The sequence below is a fragment of the Cavia porcellus genome, unplaced genomic scaffold (genome assembly GCF_034190915.1).
Source record: "Cavia porcellus strain 051 isolate PalLab524CR breed Dunkin Hartley unplaced genomic scaffold, mCavPor4.1 scaffold_18, whole genome shotgun sequence".
In the NCBI taxonomy this organism is placed as follows: domain Eukaryota; kingdom Metazoa; phylum Chordata; class Mammalia; order Rodentia; family Caviidae; genus Cavia; species Cavia porcellus.
In genome coordinates this window covers 26,592,257-26,605,917 of record NW_026947501.1, presented here as the reverse complement: position 1 = coordinate 26,605,917, position 13,661 = coordinate 26,592,257, and the positions used below count along the sequence as shown (strand labels likewise).

At 34.3% G+C, this 13,661-nt stretch overlaps 1 protein-coding gene across 2 annotated transcripts in view; it reads left to right on the top strand.

The window, feature by feature from the left end:
- The window catches only part of Exoc6b (exocyst complex component 6B), a 541,291-nt gene that overhangs the window by 40,759 nt on the left and 486,871 nt on the right, over positions 1-13,661 (top strand). Inside the window, exon 2 of one of the 2 annotated variants that reach the window (XM_063230357.1) lies at positions 9,523-9,668. The exons of the other annotated variant lie outside the window; for it this stretch is intronic. The gene's annotated coding sequence lies outside the window, so the exon portion shown is untranslated. The remainder of the gene's footprint in view (positions 1-9,522; positions 9,669-13,661) is intronic. 2 annotated transcript variants of the gene reach the window in all.

The window sequence follows — 13,661 nt, the reverse complement described above, 5'->3', positions numbered from 1 at the left end:
GAGTTGTTTCCAGGTTTTATTTGTGGTATAAAACATTTTATTTGATTTTTGTTCCTTACTCTGGGAACAGCTCCTAAAGTCCTTAGAATTTTATAAGTGATTGGAATCATAGCATGTTTCATTATTCATAAAAATCCCATACTCATGTTTATGTTACTGAGATGATTCCTTGTGGGTTTCTAGATAGATTTCAGGGTGAGGGCTAGTTACCAGAAATGTCAGGCCTTGATAAGAGGATTGTAGCTTTCATTTCCACTGGCCAACCTCTGGATGGCAGGGAAGAGGGGCTAGGGATTAAGTTCAGTTATCCCTGGCTCATGATTTGATTAGTCATGCATATGTAATGAAACCCATATAAAACTCCCAAAATGATAAAGTGCAGAGAGCTTCCAGATTAGCAAAGAAATTGAGCTGCTGGGAGGGAATGGGGTCTGAAGAGGCAATGAAAACTACGTATGTCGTATGTTGCCCTATGGATCTCTTCTGTGTGATTTTATGGGATATATATTTTTAGTAATAAGTAACAATAAGTAAAATACTTTCCCAAGTTCTGTGGTTTATTGAACCTGAATGGGTACAGGGTATGGGAACATGTGAATTTGTACTTAGATATGCTGAAAGATGGCACACCTGGCCATTCCATTTGTCGCTAGCATCTGAGGTAGGATACAGTCTGTGGAATTGAACTATTAACCTGAAGAGTATGATATTCATTCCAAGAAAAGTGTCAGAATTGAATGTAATTGTGAATAATAGTAGGTGTCAGAGATTTGGTGTGGGAGAAAGCACCCCATGTTTGTTGTCACCCGGAGATAAAATTTTTCATTAGTTATTATGAATGAAGCTATTATGAATGTTCAGTTACAGATTTTGTAGTTTTATGTTTTTGTCCACATAAATTATCATTTCTGTGTAATTAATTCCCAACGGTGTAGTTGCTGGGTTGTATGGAAAATGTATACTTAAATTTTTTTTGGTGGAGGGAGGAGTTGATGGTGGGCATGTATTCTACGACTGAGCAGTACCACAGTGTATATGTTTAAGTATTAAATAAACAGTTATTTTCTTAAGAAGATAATTGTTTAGTTATTTTCCAAAGCGGTTGCACTGTTTCATGTTTCTATGAGTGAAAAATTAGTGATTTAGTTTCTGTATCTAACATGTGACATTGCTATTATTATTTTAATCATTTTGATGTGTAGTGAAATTGTAGTATTATTTAGTATGAATCAATTTTAAGTTCATCTTTATTATGATGTTCTACAGAATAAGCAGTTTATTATTGGTACTATGTGTGTCAGATTTACTATTACTGCCTGTCTATATTTTCACTAATGTAGTTTGTTGCCCTCCTCCAGAATGCTGATACTGTATAAGACTGGGATGATATGAACAACTGTGATGTCTTCATGTTGTACAACCATGTACGTCAAAAAAGGCCTCTACTATAATTGACAACCAGTATTTTCCAGATGATCTGTGCCTTATGTTATAGAGTCACATAAAAGATTCATTTGAAGTAAGAATAGACTTAATTAATTTTAATGTAGCAGAATACAATAACTGTACTTATTGTAGTGTAAGTTTACAATAATTTTCACATTATAACTTTCCTTTAAGAAAGTACCAAGGCTTGGGATATAGATCAGTGGCATAAGCACCTGTCTAGCAAATGCAAGGTTGTGAGTTTGATTCCTGGTACCTCCCTTTCCCCCAAAAAAGTACCACTCGTAAAGTTTTGAGATTGAAAGATATGTCTCTCTATCTATATATACAGATATACTTTTTGATATCTCTATATATATTTATTTGAAAAAATTTAAAAAATTCTCTTAGACACACGTGTTTAGCTGGACTTTCTTTATACACTTTTACTAACAGCACACAATGTATTCATATTCCGTATTCATACATTGAATACGGAAGAAGTTACAAGATCCAGATGTTTTCTGTTGAGCCAGGTATTGAAGAGTCTTGCACAAATGTAGAACAGGCTTTTATAACTAAGTTTTGCTTGGGTATGAGATAGTTGCTTTGTTATTTTTTTAATTACTTATTAGGGACTGAGCTCAGGATGTCTACCACTGAACCACATCCTTAGCCTTTTTTGTTTCTTTTAAAAAAATTTTTATTTTGAGACAAGTTGACCAGGTTAACCTCAAACTTGCAGTTTTCCTGCATCAGCCTTTTGATTACAGGTATGTGCTATTGTGCCTGACTTATATATTTATTTTTCACAAAACATATTCTTTAACCTGCACTGGCTTATTTTTAAATTTAAAATGAGTTAATATTTTAAAATTTCTGTTTCAATTTAGTTTTTCTACCTTGAGACATAGTTGATACAAATTATGCCATCTTGGTTCCTTGGTTCACCAATATAATTTATTTTACAATTTTGGAAAAGACAGCCACATTTGTGTTTGTGTGGGAAATCTGGCCATAGTCATGTTTGTCACCTGATGCAGAATTTGCAAACAACAACAAAATCTTGACAGATGCTTTGATTTGTGAACCAAATTGTTCGCACACAGAAGTTTGTGAAGTGAGGTACCACTTTAGCGTATAAAATGTGATTTTTTGATATATACATATTTTGTGCAGTGATTAGTGCAATTAAGCTAATTAGCATGTCCATCAATTTATATAGTTACATAATTATAGTATTGTGAGAGCTGTTCTCAGCAAATTTCAAATATAAATTATATTAATAAATATATATTACATAGGATTAGCATATCAAATATATGTTATGGTATAGTCATCATGCTGTCCATGTTCTTTTGTAGTTCCTAGAGTTTCTTTAAGGTGATTATTTTGAAGTGTTTTCTAGGTAGTTTGTAGACACAGTTTTATTTAGGATTGGTTATTGGTGCCTAATTTTGTTCCTTTGATATTGTTAGGATTTTTCTATTCAGTCACAATCTTTGTGGCCTTGTTTTGGTGGCTGTGCATTTCAAGATTTTCTGTTTTTACTGACTGGCTTTGGCAGGGGAAGTTGGTGATACTAGTAAGCCCATCTGGAGATTCTGGGCAGGCTGGCTGATGGGGGGTGCACTTGAGGCTAGAGTTCTTGGGTAGGTTGGGCTAGCTCATGGGTCAGCAGTTACCTGTGTCTGGTACCTAGCTTCATAGGATCAGTACTGCTGCCTCGGATCCTGGTTGCTGGCCTGGGTCCTGGGGTCCTGGATCCTGGGTCCTGGGTCCTGGGTCCTGGGTCTGTGGGAGATCAGCCTCATGCTGTTATCCTTTGGATTGGACTTGGAGACAGTACTGGAGGCTCAACCTATTGCTGAGGTGAGCTTTGTGCCTGAGTCTGGCCTGGCTGGCCTGGCAATGGGGTACACTGAGGTAGTGCTGATGATTGCATCTATTGGAACTGGTATGGAGCCTAAGCCTGTGGGTGGGTATGTGCCTGGGTTCCTTGGGGACATACTTGGATCCCTGGGGACAGGGCTGGTGCCAGGTCCAAGGGGAGCATCCTGGCACGATTCTCCTGAGATGAGTCTACAGTGTGGGCTTTGGGGAATTGGCCTTGCATTTTGACTGTGTTGGAGACTTGAGTCTGGAGATGCAAGTGTGGAGCCTCTGGCCAAGAGGCTGTTCTGGCTTAAGGATGGGACTATACCCTGGGTTCCAGGTGGCCAGTCTGGCACTGAGGTTCTCTGGGTTAGGCCTTGTGCTGGGGTGCCTGGTGAAGTCAGTTGCTTACTTCACTCTCATCTCCCTATAAAGAGAGAATCTTTCTTGAGCTGCACTGTGCCTACTTGGGGGGCAAGGAAATTATGGCTACTGTGAAACTATCCTTTATTCTTTTGCAATGTGCCTTTTCTTATTTCTGGGTTCCACCTAGGTTCTGTGATCTCCCCCTTGAATTTCTTAGCCCTGGTGAGATTATTTTTGTGAATGAATGGTTATTCAAATAGTTTGAAACTACTTTTCTATCATCTTGCTGCTGTCATTCCTGTTGTAATTTGTAACACAGTGCATGTTGATTACATGTATATGCTGTTTACATATATTTAGATAAAGCAAATGTTACAAATTAAAGCTGGCGTGAAGACTACAGATGTTTTTTGTGTAATGTGAAATTATTTCAAAATGAAAAATTATGAAGTGATGTAGTGAGTGTCTTACTGATAGAAGAAATTTTTACACATTAATTGGAAAATGTTTTATTGTGCTTGTGAATGACTGAAATGTTTTGAGTAGTTGAAACTATGGAAACACCTTTAGAGTTTTTACTTTTCAGAGGACACTCTGTACTTTGCTGCCCCCTTCTGACGTTTTACGTTCATGAGCAATTCATTTCGCTAGTGCTAGTATTTTACTTTGGAATTTAAAAGTGTTGTTTGTTATCATCAGTTAAACAAAACTTAGTTTTTTTTTGGTACCAGGGTTTGAATTCATGATCTCGTGCTTGCCAGGCAGGTGCTTACACCACTGAGCTAAATTCCCGGCCCCACAACTTAGTATTAAGTGAAATAATTCTCAAGAGTTTGTGGGACATACTACCATAAAAGGCACATCCCATGGCCTCTATTTTTTCCTTTTGACTCTTTTTCCTCTACTTTTTTCCTTGATACTGGGAATGTTGGAGACCATATGCATGCTAAACCCAATCCTCCTTCTCCTATTCCTCCTCCTCCTCCTCTTCCTCTTTCTCCTCCTCCTCCACCTCCTTCTTAGTATTTATTGATTTCTCACTGAAGAGCAACAATAAAACCAACTTTTGTACCTCTTTCCATTTTCCCCTACCACTAACTGTTAGTAGTATAGTTTTAGCGTTTTTTACCTTGTAGTGATTTGTAGTTGGTATGTAGCTTAATAGGATCAGTACTGTGTCTCATTTGCAATTCCCAAATACCAAAGGCTCTGCATACTGCTTGTTGTGAAAACCTTCCTTAATGTATTTGCCAAGATAATAGGATGTGAGTTGATAAGTACTGATAAAGTTTCTGTTTACCATTTGTGTGGAATATTTGTAAAGCATGTTGCTGAAATAGTAATGTACATTGATTTGAGATACTTTTTAAGATCTCACTAGTGATGTTATGTAATGTCATAATATGCACAAATAGATGGTTTTTTGAAAACTGCAGAATTTGATATTATGAAACATTTCTGCCTTAAAGATTTTAGATAAAGAATTTTGTGCTTGTACTTGGTTTGCTTAGCTTTGATTCCTGGAGTAAATAATATGAGGCAGGCAGCTATCTCATTCTACTTTTATTTTTGCTAGTTCTATAACTTTTACATACTAATTTTATGTATCATTTTTCATTCTTAATCTGACCTTGGTTTTTTGGGTGTTTGTTTTAGGTTGTGGTTAGATATTTTCACTTCTCACTGCTAGTTTTTGTGCTGCAGTTTTCTCTATCATGTAGTTTGATGTGGTTTAATCTCTTCCTTCTTCACTAGTTGTTTTAGAAGAAGGTCTCCAGTAATTTTTGTATGTTCAGTAATTTTATATTCAATTATATAATTGAATTATGTAATATAAAATTATATTTAATACTTTATATATACTTTGTAAACAACTTATATATTGTATATTTGGAATGGTATTTCTGTAGACTTGATATTCAAAGGATAGCTTGGTTGACATTAAAATTCTTGGTTCATATTTTATTTCTTTGAATTTCTTCTGTTCATTTTTGCTGTAGGGAAGTCTGATTCTGCTAGAGGTTTTTACCCCTGTTGAAATGCTTGTTCTATTATTATTATTATTTATTCTTTTTTAATCATGAGGAATTACTCAAGTGATTTCAGCGTGTATCTTTGACTCATTAGAGTCTAATATAAATTAATACTTTTATTATGCCTTCAACATAGCTAGGACCTTGTATAGGGTATTACTTTTTTATTTCTTACTCCTTTGCTATTATAAATTTTAATTTTATGTGTAACATTTCTTGCAAAACGTTAAGCTTACTATTTTGAAAGTCAGCATTCATTGATACTTGTTTACTCTTTAATTTGAATTTCATTTTCTCTTGCACCTCTTTGTTGTTCTGGCCTTTCTTTTTATTTGAGGAAGTCATTTTAGTTCTTCTGTTAGTGTGGGCTTCCTGTTACAGATTCTCTAATTTTGTTTATATGAAAAATGTCTCACCTTATTTTTAAGTTATAAAATAACATTGATGTAGCACCTTTAGTGTACAGTTCAGTGGCATTAAATGTATTTGTCCTTTTTTGTAATTACCACCATCATATATCTGAAGAACTTTCTGATCTTTCCGAAATGAAACTCTATACCAAATAAAGAGTAATACTTATTCTCTTCTCCCCCAGCCTCTGGCATGCACCATTTTACATTTTGTCTTGATGAATTTGAAGACTCTAGGTAACCCATTTAAGTGGAATAATGTAGTATTTGACCTTTTGTGACTAGCTTATTTCACTGAGCTTATACTTCTAATGTTCATCTATGTTGTTCCATATGAAGTTGCCTTCCATTTAAAAGGGTGAATAATACTCCACTGTATTTATGTATGTGTATACTTATATATGTAGAACATTTTGTTTATCCATTTTTTTTTTTATTTTAAAGAGGGTAAAACAATAAAACCAATCAAAACAAACCAGTGTAAGAGATGCAGGACTTCAAAACATTACAGTATCAATAGTAGTTACCATAATGCCTTTTGATCTCTTCAAAATAGCTGCAAATAACTTTGGACACAGTAAAAATCAAACAACAGAATAGAATAGAAACAATGAAAACAAAACAATGAATGCAATAAAGGACTTCAAAATAAGCCAGTAGTAAATCTAAAATTGCTACCATAATATATCTTGCTATCTTTGTTTATTTTTTTGGTCTTTTTCTTTTTTTATTGGTATCAGGGATCGAACTCATGACTGCCTGCTTGCAAGGCAGGCGCTTGTGCTGCTGAGCTATATCCCCAGCCCCATCTTGCTATCTTTGAAATGGCTGCTCCTGCCATTAGATTTAACATAAACAAAACAAAAGAGAATAAAACCCAACCCAATAAAACAATGGAAATGATATAGAACTTCAAAACAAGACTATGGGGAATCAAAATGACTACAATCCTCTGAAGGAGATTCCCCCTTAGATGCCACATTGTATACCACTATCCTCTGAACCTATTATCAGAACACTGGCCCCACACCTGCAATGTTAGTGTAGCATCAAAGCCCCAGAGGCATCTAATTGCATTTCACCTCAATAGCTATCATCACAGCCTGTGTTTCTCCAGATAGGCCTTTTGGTTACAAGGAGTGGGGGTGGGTTGGGTGTTGTTAGTTCTTGTTTGCCAGCCTGTGTGCTGGAAGGGGCTGAGGTCAGTCTGCTCTAGTCTGGTGGCAGGTGTGCATGGTGCTGGTTCCCAGACTAGGCTTGCTTGCTGGTGTGACCTTGTTCTCTCTCCCTCCAGTTACCCATTATTCTTTTGTAGATGCTTGAGTTGCATCTTCCATTTTGCTATGAAGGTGAATGTATAACTATTTCCACAATTCTCTGATTTAATTCTTTTGACTATAGATTCAGAATTAGATTTTTCTGGATCATATAGTAATTCTATTTTTAATTTTTAACTTTTTGAGAAACTATCATATTATTTTCCTTAACAGTTAGACTACGTTTTATATTTTTTGCTCTATTTCTTAAAAGACATACTTTAGGCCCCTGCAGTGGTCAAGTGCTTAGCTAGTATGAGGCGGCACTGGATTTTATCCCTAATACCACACACACACACACACACACACACACACACACACAATTAAATGCCTTATTTTATTAGTGTTAGAATTCTAGATGGCAGATTTTTTGGACATAAATTATCATTCAGTTGTCGTTTGATATATTTTCTCTGTTAAAAATTCAGCTCTTATTCTTACTGTTGTTCCTTTGCAGGGAATGTGCCTTTTGTTTTTACAGCTTGTAATATTTTTTCTTTGTTTTTGATTTTCAGGAGTTTTATTTTGATGCAGTTGGATGTTTTTTCTCTGTATTTGTCCTGCTTTGGGTTTGTAGGGCTTTATTGATTGATGTCTTTCATTATTTTTAGTAAATTCATGGCTTCCTTATTGCTTTTGCCCCATCACACAGAGATTAAACCCCTTTCAGAGGAGTCACAAATTCAAAACTATTTTCATGTTATCCCTGATATGCTATTGCTCTTTTAACTTGCTACATTGTTTTAATGGTGAATGTAGTTTGTCCTTATTTTTAGGTTTAAATTTTATTTTCACTTTTAATTTCTAATATGGCAAATGTCAGTAAATATAACCATATATACATAATTTCTTGGGAAATCCTATATTTTTTAAAAAGTATAAAAATATTGTTTGGCTAAAAAGTTAGTCTTTTTGACTATGTCCTATATGTTTCTTATATTCTCTTGTATTTTGTATATACTCTTCCTTACATTTTCCTTTTTTTTTTTTTGAGACGAAGTCTTACTATGTATCCTTGTCTGGCCTTGAACTTGTGGTAATCCTCCTTCCTCAGCCTCCCTAGTCCTGGGATTAGAGGGGTGCACCAAAATGCCTGGCTCTCCTTTACATTGTACATTGAATATTTTCTGGTGACTTGTTTCCACAAATCCTTTCTTGATGGTAAGCCATTTAATGGAGTTCTTAATGTAAAAAAAAAATTGTTTTGATCAGGAATTGGACTCAGGACCTCCTGCATGCCACTAAATTATACCCCCATTCCTCTTAATGTAAAAATTTTTAAAAATTATATTTTTAAATTTTGGATTTTCTTCTCAGTTTTTACAAAACATTTCAAGGCTCTGGTGAAATTCTTCATTCTTTCTTCAGTTTTGTTCTTCTTTTCTGATTTTTCCTGTTCTTTCAATCTTAGCATTTAAGCATCCTCAGTGTCTGTGTTATTGTGAATCTTAATTTTCTAAGTAACATGATCCTTTCTCTTGGCATACCTGGTAATTGTGGACTGAGTGTACATAAAAACAATTGTGCAGATTCTGGAAAGTCTTTTTGTTCTTAGGAGAAGGATTGCTTGCTTGCTTTTTATTTTCTAAGGCAGGTACTATGGCAGTTATTTCCTCAGTGCACTCAGGCACTGAGGCGGCTAAATCTAGGGTTCAGCTTTGTCAAAGTTGTCATGCTCTTTGGTTCTTTAATGCTTTTTGATGTCTTTCAGACTTTGGAAAGTACCTGGAGGGAGGCTTAGGGACCTCAGTTGGAGACTGAGTTCTATTCTTTGTTTTTTCTTCTACTCATGACTCTGAAAGTATTCTGCTTCTCTGGGACTATTTGTTTTTCTTCTTAGTTTGTACTTAAGAATTCTGCGAATGTACTGAGTGAACTCTTGAAAGGCTGAGTTGGGAGTATCTTGTGTTTGAATCCAGCGTGGGCAACTTAGTGAGACCCTGTTTCAAAATAACAAAAAAAGGACTAGGCAGGTAGCTAAGTGCAAAGGCCCTAGGTTCAGTAATGCATCAAGGGGGAGGTAGGGGAGGGGAGGAGAATTCTCCAGTTTTGAGAGAAATTTATGCATATTTTGTTCTTTCTGTTTTTCTTTTGCAGAATTGTAATCTCTTATGTCTCCAATTTAAATTACTTGAATTCCATAAAACTGTGAAAAGCTGATTCTTTACCGCTTAGTCACATCCTTCTGCTTGATCCCTTTCCTAGGACCATCAGTCTCTTGTGTGCAGACAGATGCCCTGAAGGTAAAAAAAAAAAAGGGACTGAAGAATGTTGATTTACCCCTTCTCATTGTTCCCATCTTCTTTACTGTTTGTTTTCGTAATTTAGTGTTGGCTGAGCAGCTATGTAAGTTAAGGAAGGAAGAACATCAGAAACATTTGCAGAAGTTCTGGAGAGGTACTAGTTTAGATTGGTGGAGGAGAGCAGAGTTTCAAGAGAAAAGGTTGAATTTCCACAAAAAAGGAATGATGATCAATAGGTAATGTGGCCTTTGTTTTGTACTGGGAATTGAACTCAGTATTTCATGCTTGCCAGGCAGGTACTGTGCCACTGAGCTAAATCCCTGGCCTGGCAACCTGGCTTATCGATAGTAAAGAATATTTATATATCATTAAAACAGTGCAAATGTTATTTATTGGTTTCAAAAATAGAGTATTGGGGATCCATGAAAACAATTATGATAAGAGAGCATAATATATGTATATATACTGTTTACTTTAGTTTGAGAGGCAGAAAAAAAAGAAGTTGGGAGAGCAAATGCTTCATTTTGTATTCATTGCAGGATATATTTTGTTAGTGATATAAGAACTAAAAATGAGTATTATTTAAGTCTTTAGAAAAAGTAAAAATGGTGTAAGTATATTGAAATGAGAGGACTAGAAGACTAAGGTATGATAAGGTGCGTTTCAACCAATGATAACCAGTAGTAGATAATATTTAAAACTGACAAAAACCAAATAACAATATTACTATATTATTTAAAGACATAGGCATACTGCCAAAAAATTCAAAATAGAAATATGTTTAAAAGTTCCAGGTTATTTTCTTTGGAAAATTGGAATAGCAAATTAAGAAGCTTGGAAATTATTAATAAAAAATAAAACTATCCCACAGTTCTACTAAAAAGAATGACCATAACTGCAAAGAGCAGGGAAATGGGTATATAATCAGTTAATTAAAAAGGATGCAAGACCAGAGTCAGGTGGTTTACTCCTGTAATCTTACCAAACTAGAAGACAAGGTAGCAAGATTGCCATTTTAAGCCCAGTTGGGTAACTGAGTGACCTACCAAGATTCTCTCGAAATAAAAAATAAAAAAAGGGCTGGAGATACAGCTCAGTGCAAGGGCCTTGTGTTCAGTCACTGTGGGAAAAAAAAAGGAAGCAAGCAAGAAAGGAGAAAATAATTTCTATTAATATAACTACTTATGTGACTAGATTTAATTTATTGTTTTCCTATTTGTATTTTATTTGTCCCTCTATTTTTCTTTTACTCTTCCTTAGCAGAATTAGAAAAACCAGATAAATTTAAAGGATTTAATTCTATTCCACTATTGGTTTATTAGATGTACCTTCTTGTGTGTATAGCTTTTGTTATTTTTGTGGTTCTGGTAGGTTTACAATATATATCTCTAATTAATCAAAATAATATTTTCAAATGATATAATGCTTCCACATATAACATAAGATTCTTATAACAGTATATTTTCATTTCCAGTGATTTTTTTTTTTTGGAGACAGGATCTTGCTATGTAGTTCAGCCTGGCCTTCCATTCACTTTGTAGTCCCATCTGCCCTCAAATTTGTGGTGATCCACCTGCTTCCATCCAAATGCTAGGATTATGGGCTTGGCTCTCTTGATCTTTGATTTATTATATACATTTTACTTCTATATATGTCATAAATCTCAAAATTTGTTATTTTTGTTGTAAAGTTACCTTTTAGTATATGTGTTGCCAAATGAGCACATAAAGTTCCTTTCAAAGAAATTTTAAAAAAGGTGATGAAAAATATTTTAAAAATGATAAATGATAAAAAAATTTTCCTATATATTTACCATTTCTTAAGCTCTTTATTCCTTTATTTAGATCTAGATTTTGAGAAGCTTTCATTAGCTTTTTGCTTAAACAAATGCTTTTAACTGCTGACAACAAGTTCTCAAGATTTTGTCGAACGTAAATCTTTTATTTGCTCTTGGTTTTGAAGGGATATATTTGCTGGATATAGAATTCTAGGTTTATAGTTTTTCATTGAGTATTTTAAAGGTATGTTTCCATTGTCTTCTTGCTTACATAATTCAGGTAAGAAGTCTGCAGTCATTCTTGTGTCTGAGTTTCTTATATCTTTCCTTTCTCCTGTCCTCTTTCACTTGCTTTTAATATTTATAATTTTTTTTCCTTATTGCGTGTTTTCAGCAACTCTGACAAGCTGTTTCTGACTAATCCACTTTTACACTGAGCATGTCTTTATTTTGCATTGCTATATCATCTTAAGTGAAGACATTTAAACATATAATTTTTAAGTAGGTTTGTAATTACCTTTAATTGTAGTTTTTTGTGTATTTCCTTACGGATTACAATATGGGCTTCCTCCAGAGAAGATATATATATATATATATTTTAGTAAATCCTCAGTAAATACTTATTAAATGAACCTATGATAGGAAATTGCCTGTATCACCAGCATACCCAATATTGTTAAATTTCTGAGAAAAGTTTTTAATGTGTCAAATCAATTTATTTTATTTTATTTTATTATTCAGTAGTCATACTTCTTCTTTTAGAAGTTTATTTTTTTTCTATTTTGGTACAGCTTAAACATTACAAGAAGTTGCCCCTGCTTTCTGTCACTGAGTAAATTGAGTAAATCAGCTTACCTCATAAATTGAACACCTAGTTTATGTCTGTTTCATAACTTTGAGAATTATCCTAAATATGCTCATATGGAAGGATAATTTGTTGATAAGCAATCTTTGTTTTTTCAAGGATGACTAGGTCTGTAAATAGATAATTACTTTGTTGAATTTAGAGTTGATCTGTATAAGGTATCATATTCTCTATTGTATCTGGACTGATCTCTTGGTAATAGATGATATTGAAAATATGTTCTAGGCAAAAGCTAAACATCAGATTTTAATCAGAGGTTATTTCCAAAAAGGAGTACAATTTGTTTTCCCTGCAGTTATTGATTGCAATTTCTTACATTGAATGAATCATGCAATTTTAATGAACTTTCAGAAAGATGTCTTGTAATGCGGTAAACATTGTTAAAGTAGTTTTTTCTCTACCTTTATTTTATTATTTGAGTTTTGTTATCACTCAGTCTGTTAAATTTTATTTTGATCGTTTTAGGATTTTTTTTCCTCTCCAAATGCATGTATTTTCTAGGCTTTAATTCTTATCTTTCAGACTCTTAAAAATACAATCAGTTTAATATCATTTATATAGTTGAATAGTGTATGTGATTTCTTGATTTAGGTAAAAAGTAAAATTATTGAGTAGCGTGAACAGTGTGATGATTCATGTAGAAACTTTTCTTTTTTTTTGAGTGTGGAGGTTTGAACCCAGGGTCTTATACGTGCTAGACAAGTACTCTGCTACTGAGCTATATCTGCAGCCTTTTTTATTCTTTGCTTTTACACAGCATCATGCCAAATGGACCAAGCTGGCTTTACAGTTTTGATCTTTCTGTCCCAAACTCACAAGTAATTGAGATTAATAGTGTGCACCACCAGGCCAGGCTGTATAGATAGTTAATGACTGAAAGGAGGCCTTAGACTAAAGACCATGACTGTTACTGAACTAAACCTACATTGGACTACAAAGGGCTATATCACAAGGCTCACTGTGATACAACAAGATAGTCTGTTGGAATATGATCTGAATCACTGGTTCTGGATGGTAACATTTGAAAATTATTTCTTGGTATTCATCTGTGACCTTGGAGTTATGGATTGTCTTAAAATTTCTTTTCAAGAGAAGGAACACATATGAAAGAGAGAGTAAACTAAATATTTTGTTTATAATTTGCTGTAAAGATGATTTATTATAGTTTAATATTAAACAGCTCCGTAAGCCTAAAATTTATCTCACTTGATTCTAACTGGTGTTTCTCTCTGACACATGGTGTGAATCAACTGTCCTTTCAACTTGAAAGAGCAGTGAATTCGCTGACGCAACTCCTTTGTTCTGGGGAATTGTTTCCATTGTGCCTTCAAAAGAGAAGGACATTAAAAGC